Source organism: Marmota flaviventris, chromosome 17 (genome assembly GCF_047511675.1).
Source record: "Marmota flaviventris isolate mMarFla1 chromosome 17, mMarFla1.hap1, whole genome shotgun sequence".
NCBI classification, from domain to species: Eukaryota; Metazoa; Chordata; class Mammalia; order Rodentia; family Sciuridae; genus Marmota; species Marmota flaviventris.
The window spans coordinates 35,673,276-35,680,647 of NC_092514.1; positions in this window are offsets into that span (position 1 = coordinate 35,673,276).

Genomic DNA, 7,372 nt, shown 5'->3' on the forward strand with positions numbered 1-7,372 from the left:
AGCAGAATGCAGAGAGAAGGAGCTGGGAAAAGTAAAGCTCTTTCCAGAGTCCTCACCCTGTGCCAGCACTTCAGAGGCTCTCTGACTGCACCAACTCCCCATCCCTTCATCAGCTAATGCCAGAGTTCTCTAAGTTACAGGTGCCGTGATTCCCACACCTGCCCACCAGGTGAAGAATCAAAGTAGACACAGAAGCCATAGGACAGTCACAGAACGACATGCTTTGGGTAGGGGGTTTCCTGCAAGGGGAGGCTCCTTACCAATGCAGTTTGAGAGCAAGCTAATGAGGACATAGAGACTGCCCAGGGACTGCAGCCGCGGGAGGTCCTCTTCATGGGGGGTGTGGGCAGTAATGGGAATTGGGGGATCATGGTGTGGCAGACTCCTAATCATCCCTCAGAACCCTGCCCTGGTGTCCTCTTTCCTGTATCCTTCTCTAAGCCAGGCAGATCCAACGGCTTCAGCACCATGCCAGCCCTCCCTTGCTGCAGGTATCAGTTTGGATTATACTCATCTGTTCCCATGTGAAGGCTCTGTACTCCCCAAGGCAGACACTCTGAGTCTTTCCCCAGTTCTATTTTCCCAGACTCACCTGGCTGAAGCCTGAAAGGAGGTTAGTCTTCATACGTTCAGATTCATTCCAGTCCACTCCTAGTTTTCATGCATTCACACATTCATTCATTCACTCACTCATGCAACAAAGATCTTCCACAGGCCATGCATGTCTCCTTCTGCGATTCTTAGCTTCTCTGTCTTAGATAAATTCAATGCATTCTAATGTTGAACATACCTTGTAAACATGGGAAGGAAATGAATGGATGGTGACAGGGTTATGTTAGCAGGGTGAAATTTCAGGGTGCACTTCCCACTCCATTTCTCAATTTTTCCCTCATGTGGTTGCTATTTTACATTCATAATGGGAAAAAAATCAGGCCATATAGGAATGCTATATTTAGAGCATCATAAAAATTATACTTTTCCACATAAGAAGTTATAATGTAATATCCATTATGAAAAAGAGGAATTTTCCCACCAGAGAACATAATGCTACCCGTTATTAGCTCAGGTTTACTTAAGGCTAAAGGAGAGACTTTAGTGAGACTAATATCTAACAAACCTCTCTGGGTCAAAGGCCTGTCTTCTGTTCCTTTCCCAAAACCTCAAACTGAATATTTTGGGGTCCTCTTTGGAACACTGGCATCATCTGGCATTGCCAGGCTTCTGGAACCTGGGCCTTTTCCAGCATGTTCCATACTGTCAACATTCCCTAGCTTCTTGGAGTCTGCTGCAAACTGGAAGTGAGAGGTTAGACAGGAATTAACCAGGGAGCTCCTGCTGGGGAAAAAAAAATCCCCCAGATGCTGAAAGAGAGGCTGTGTGGTTTGGCCAAATCAAGTTAGCGCCTTGGTGACTCTCGTATCCATGGGGCCACCTGCTGATGAGCTGCCGCTTTGGACCTGGGACCAGGAAGAGGTAAATTTACTAAGGATGCACTACACTCAGCATGATGCAATAGCACCAGAGGCAATTGAGCTAACTGTATACCCAGCCGGGACACTCCCTTTGGAAGCAAATAAGAGAACTTGGTGCAGTGGTTTCCAGGATTATCCTGAATGGTATAAATACTTCTTGGCTGCTACTGTGATCACAACTTTGCAGTGAGTTGAAAACTGAGGCTCTGGCTCTAGAGGGCTCAGCATCACTGATCTGAAACTTCTCAGCCACTTGAACTTGGGGACTAGGCAGTCACTGCAGATCCTGAAGTTCTCAAGGCCAGATCTTTCCAGCTTCCTTGTGCCCGACCTACAGAGGCAGCTCAGCAGCCCTGAGGTGAGTCGTCTTCATGTCTGGAGAGGCTGCTGTTTGGAGATTTTGCTTCTTTCTCTTTGGGAAAGCTCATAAAACTGGGAATTTGCTGCCTGTAGACATAAGCAGACGGAAAACTTAGGAAATGAAGTTCCAACATGAGTTTGGGTCATTTGAACCTGGCATCTTATTCAGATTTCTTTTCTTCAAATATTTGCTGTGATTGCTACATTAGAAGGAAAAACTTTCTGGAAAATTCAGAATGAGGTGGGGAGAAGCATTGCTAAGAATGTTTATTTTACATAGATTATCTTATTCAGTCTTTATAACATGTATCCCTCCACTCCCTAAAAATTCTGGTAAGGTGGATATCATAGCTCATTTTATGGATGGAGAAATGAGTCTCAGCTAAATAACTTGAGCCAGGCTGAGTCACCAGCAGAATTAAGATTTGAACCCAGGATGTGGGCCCTATCCCCAAGCAGTCTTCTAGCATGAAGCTGTTCCCAAGGAGGAAGTTTGCCATGGGAAGCCAAAACCAAATAAGGTCTGTATATTAGATCTCTGATCGTTGTCTTTTTTATTAAAAGAGATGATCTCAAATATTGAGAGTGGAATGCATTTTTCATAAATAATTATTTTCTCAACTTCAAGTTTATTTTAACGATATATGCAGGAGTTAACAAATTATAATTAAAATGGAATCAGTTATCTTAATTCCACATACCTCAAAATCATGCAATACTGCATGGTAAAAACAACCACTTCATTCATATAATTGTTTCCTCTTTGCATAATAAAAAAGGAACGTGCAGCATTGTTGACCTAAGAAGAGCAACAATTGCCAAACCTCCCCCCCACACCCCACTTTGATACTGGGGATTGAACCCAGGGGTGCTTAACCACTGAGCTCCACCTTTGGCCCCTGTTTGTTGTTTATTTTGAGATAGGGTCTTGCTAAGTTGCTTAGGGCCTCGATAAGTAGCTGAGTCTGGCCTTGAACTTGCCATCCTTTTGCCTTAACCTCCCAAATTGAGCTTGGATTATAGGCATGTGTCACTGTGCCCAGCTCACAATTGCTGAATCTTTTTTTTTTTTTTTTTAGAGAGAGAGAGAGAGAATTTTTTTTAATATTTTTTTTTTTAGTTTTCGGCAGACACATCTTTATTTGTATGTGGTGCTGAGGATTGAACCCGGGCCGCTCGCATGCCAGGCGAGTGTGCTACCGCTTGAGCCACATCCTCAGCCCACAATTGCTGAATCTTAAAAGAGTCTTAAAATCTTAAAAGAGACAGCTTGGGGGTGGAACTCACATCCCGGGTTCAAAAGAGTTCTACTGGTGACTCAACCTTACTTTGCAGTCTCTTAGCTTTTCCTCAGCCCTTTCTTTGGGCTGCTATGACTTGGGGGGCATTCCGCAACCACAGGTGTAACAGGACAGTGGTGGCTAATTACAGCCACCGGATCTCATCTTGCAGGGTCAGGCAAATGCACCCATGTTTGATGTGTTACAGTGACCACCCAGCTCAAGCCCACCTTGCCTCTCTCCAGGGAAGAACCCGGCCCAGGTCAGGTGAACCACTAAGGAGGCTCATGAGGCATGTGGTTTGTCCTTACTGAGGTGTGATGCTGCAGGAGCAATGTTGCTCTTTCATAGTGTTTTTAGAGCTTTGTAGAATTAAGTCAATAGGGTCCCAAACCCAACACCCAATAGGAACATGGTGAAGAACATTGGGTAGTTGTTCACGACCTATCTTCACTTTATCTTAATTTTTTTTTTAGTTGTAGATGGACACAATTCCTTTATTTTGTTTATTATTTTTATGTGCTGCTGGGGATTGAACCCAGTGCTTCCCACATGCTAGTAGGCAAGCACTCTACCACCGAGCCCTAGCCCCAGCCCCAGCCCTACCTTTACTTTATCTTGGTTCTTTAGTAAACTGATCTCTTGGGAAGGCTCAGTCCTGTAAATTCTTCACTCTTGCCTCACAGTCTCTTTGCTCTTCCTCAGCCCTGCAGCAAAGAACATCTGAGTGTGAATCCAGATAAAAAAGCTACTTTGTAAAGCCACCAAGATGGCCTGTCCCTGGAGGTTTCTGTTCAAGGTCAAATCCCACCAGTTTGACTTGACTGAGGAAAAGGACATCAACAACAATGTGGGGAAAGTCACTCATGCACTTTCCAGGTAAGGGTTCCCTGCTGCCACCTCCCGCTTGACTCTCTTGGCGTCCATCATCCTCCGTGCCCCTGGCACATAAGTGTTCTCTCTGCTCCTGGCCTCTTACTTGAGGTTTAGTCTCTGGGTTCTTTCCTGGAGGTCTCTGTGAAACCCCTGTTTTTTGGGGGGGCACCTCATTGTGCCTGACACTATATGAAAAAGGAAGGGATACACCAGATGTGGTAGTGGACACCTGTACTCCCAGTGACTCAGAAAGCTGAGGCAGGAGGATTTCAAGTTCAAGTTCAGCCTGGGCAATTTATCAGGACCTTGTCTCAAAATGAAAAAAATTAAGAGTTGGGGAGATAGCTCAGTGGTAATGTGCCCCTGGGTTCAATTCCCAATATGGGGGGCAGAGGAGAGAAGGAGATATGGCACAGTGCTGACCCTGAGGGTGCTTGGAATCTCTAGCAAGAATATGTGAGAATGGGAGGCAGGAGTGCCTAGTGGTTACCACCAGGCAGCATCTTGACCAGTATCTACCATGAGTTGCCAGAACATGTACCTTACCAGTTGTTGGATATTTTGAATAACATCCTGCTGAAGGATGTCAAAGGTGTTCTGTGCCTCACTAGCTGGCCCTGTGCCATCTCTTATCAGTTGTGTGACCTAGGGCAAGTTAACATCTCTGAGCCTCAGAAGTGCTTCTCTGCAGTGTGAGAACTCACTTCATAGCACATTAAGGATGAAAGGAGAGAGAGTGGGTAAAGCAACTGGAGAGCGTTTGTATGCAGCAGGCACTCAATAAACATTAGGGCTGTGCTTAGATACCGAGCGCCTCAGCATTGCTAGGGCTGCAGAATGCTTCTCATACTTTGCATTTCAGCTGCTAAGTGAAACACGCATTATTTCATTCTACAGATGAGGCAATAGAAGCCCTGAAAGGGGAATGACTAGGTCACATGACTGGTAGGTAATTAGAGTTGAAATGTGAATCCAAAGTTTGTATTCTTCCATGCCATCCCCCATCAACAGGGGAATTAGTCACCTGACCAGTCAGTGCACAGGCTTCTAGAGAATGCTAGAGGAGTTCATAACCTTGGCCTAAGGGTTGAGTCTTGCTTAAACGGAAAGAAAAGTCAATGACCAAGCAAATCAAATCGAAGTCCCAATTGACACAGAGCCACCAGGCAACGTCACCGCCCAGAAGTGTCTTTCCAGGGAATGCAACAGGCAGAGCGCCCCCTGGAGGCGGACGGCAGATCCTGGGTGTACCTCACCTGGTTGTGGAAGAGCCGTCCAGTTTAAAGCATGGGCTTGGGGAGAAGGAAATGTTTTTGTCAATTCAGAGCCCTGTGAACTTTGGTAAGCCCCCTAGCCTCTAAGCCTCAATTTCCTCATCTGTGGTGTTGCCTATTTTGTGGGGTTGTGGTAAGGATTAAATGCACAGTAAATCACTTAGCACAGGGCTGGGCACAGAGCAAGTGCTCAAGAAACAGCATCTGCTGTCGCCATCCTCACGTGCTTGCTGTTCCCAGTAGCTAGGAAGGGACTGAGCAACATTGTAAGCAGAGTCCTCCCCTGAGGGCTTTGCAGGTGTGCGTCATGGACTTTGAAGGGCCGTGGAATGTGGAGAGATGTATCAGAGACATTCTGGGAAGGGGGGCGAGGAAGCAAAGAGAGGCAGAAGTGAACTTGACTGTGCTCTCCCTGGGTGTCTGTGGAGCTGGGAGAGGAAAGGCGAGGTCAGAGCTCAGGGAGGTAGAGTGCAGGGTCGGGGATCTGGACTCGCTTTGTGTGGCAGCAGAGAGCCATCTGCTCCAGTAGATTCTCCTGCAAGTGTGTCCTGGCATGGTGTGTGGGGTGAGTGGGAGGAAAGAACATTTGAAACAGGGAGCCACACTGTGGTGGCCAAAAGACCAAGTGATGAGAATGAAGCATTGGATAGCCTTGGGACATCCTGTTATCACTTAGGTCTCAAAATGCTGCAGAACTGACAATGGCTGCACCCCTTCCTCTTTATTTCATTACTGCTACCCCTGCCAACTGACCTCCCTGACTCCAGCCCTTCCTAATCTTTCTTGACTTTTAGCAAGCGGTGCTCCTGCTCTAGAGCCTGGAGTGGCTATAATTGCCTGTCACCAGTTATTCCTGAGGACTAACTTGTCTTTAGACCATTCAGGATACCTGAGCTCAGGCCCTCAGGCAAAACCCTGAGCTTCAATGGAACCTGAACTTGACCATCTATCTTTTTTCCTCTCTTCACACTGGGGTGGGCTGATAGAAAGGCTCAAATCAGACAGTAGAAGAGATGGAGAGGAAATGTCACACATTAATTCATTAGTCCTCCAACAATGCACGAGGAAGGAACTTTGGTATCCTTCTATTTTAGAGATGAGGACACTGAGGCCAGAATGTGAAAGTGATTTTTAAGATCTTATTAATGTTAGCAAATGAACAGAGCTGAAATTCAAATGGGCAGTCTGACTGTAACCACTTATAAGAGGTTGCTATATTTTGAGTCTTGGACATGTTCCATTCATTAACAATTATATACTGGATTAGGTGTGTAGTTCAGCGAGAGAATGCTTACTTAGATGTACAAACCCTGGGCTCAATACCCAGTATTACAGGGAAAAAAAAAGGACATGGGGGAGCTAACAATTATACACCTAGGCTTATTCACTTGGCACTGTGCTAAGAGTGGAAGATGTCTACAAGCACTTCTGTTTATCAGTGAATTGTTTGAGCCATTTATTAATTACATATGTCACTGCTAAAAATAACAAGTAATATTTAGAGTAGCCTTAGTACTGTGGCCATAATGAGGCAGAAACTATTATTATCATCCTTGTCTTATAAAGTTGTGATCTACTCTCGAGTAGATCTAGAAAGTGATGGAGCTGAGATTTTGAACCAAGTCCAAATTCTACACTCTTGGGCCATCCCTGAGGGATTACCTTGTGCTGTGCTGTGAAAAGGATGGAAAACAGACCAGTTCCTACTGTCAGGGAGGAAGTGTGGGAAAGGATGACTTCCTCACTGATTTTGGAGGAGTCCATGAAGAACAAGGCTTGAAGAGTTTATAATTATGGAAGAGATGCAGTGGGGCAGATAGGTGGGCAGGAGGCTGGAAAGTATGAGTGCCCAGGCCCCATAGTCAAGTGTCCCTAATGGGGAGACAACTGAGGACCCTGCCTATATGTGGGGAGGGGCACAGGTGGGTAGCAGCTAACTTACTGGAGGAGGCGACCCAGCTGGACTGCAACCACCCAATGGGGTGAGGCAGGGAGTATGCAACTGGAAGAGGAAGTAGCCATACAAAGAAGATTTTAGTCTGAAAGCAATAAGAGCCCATTTATTTTTATTTTTTAACATAATTTTCCAATTTATTTAGGTGTAATATGA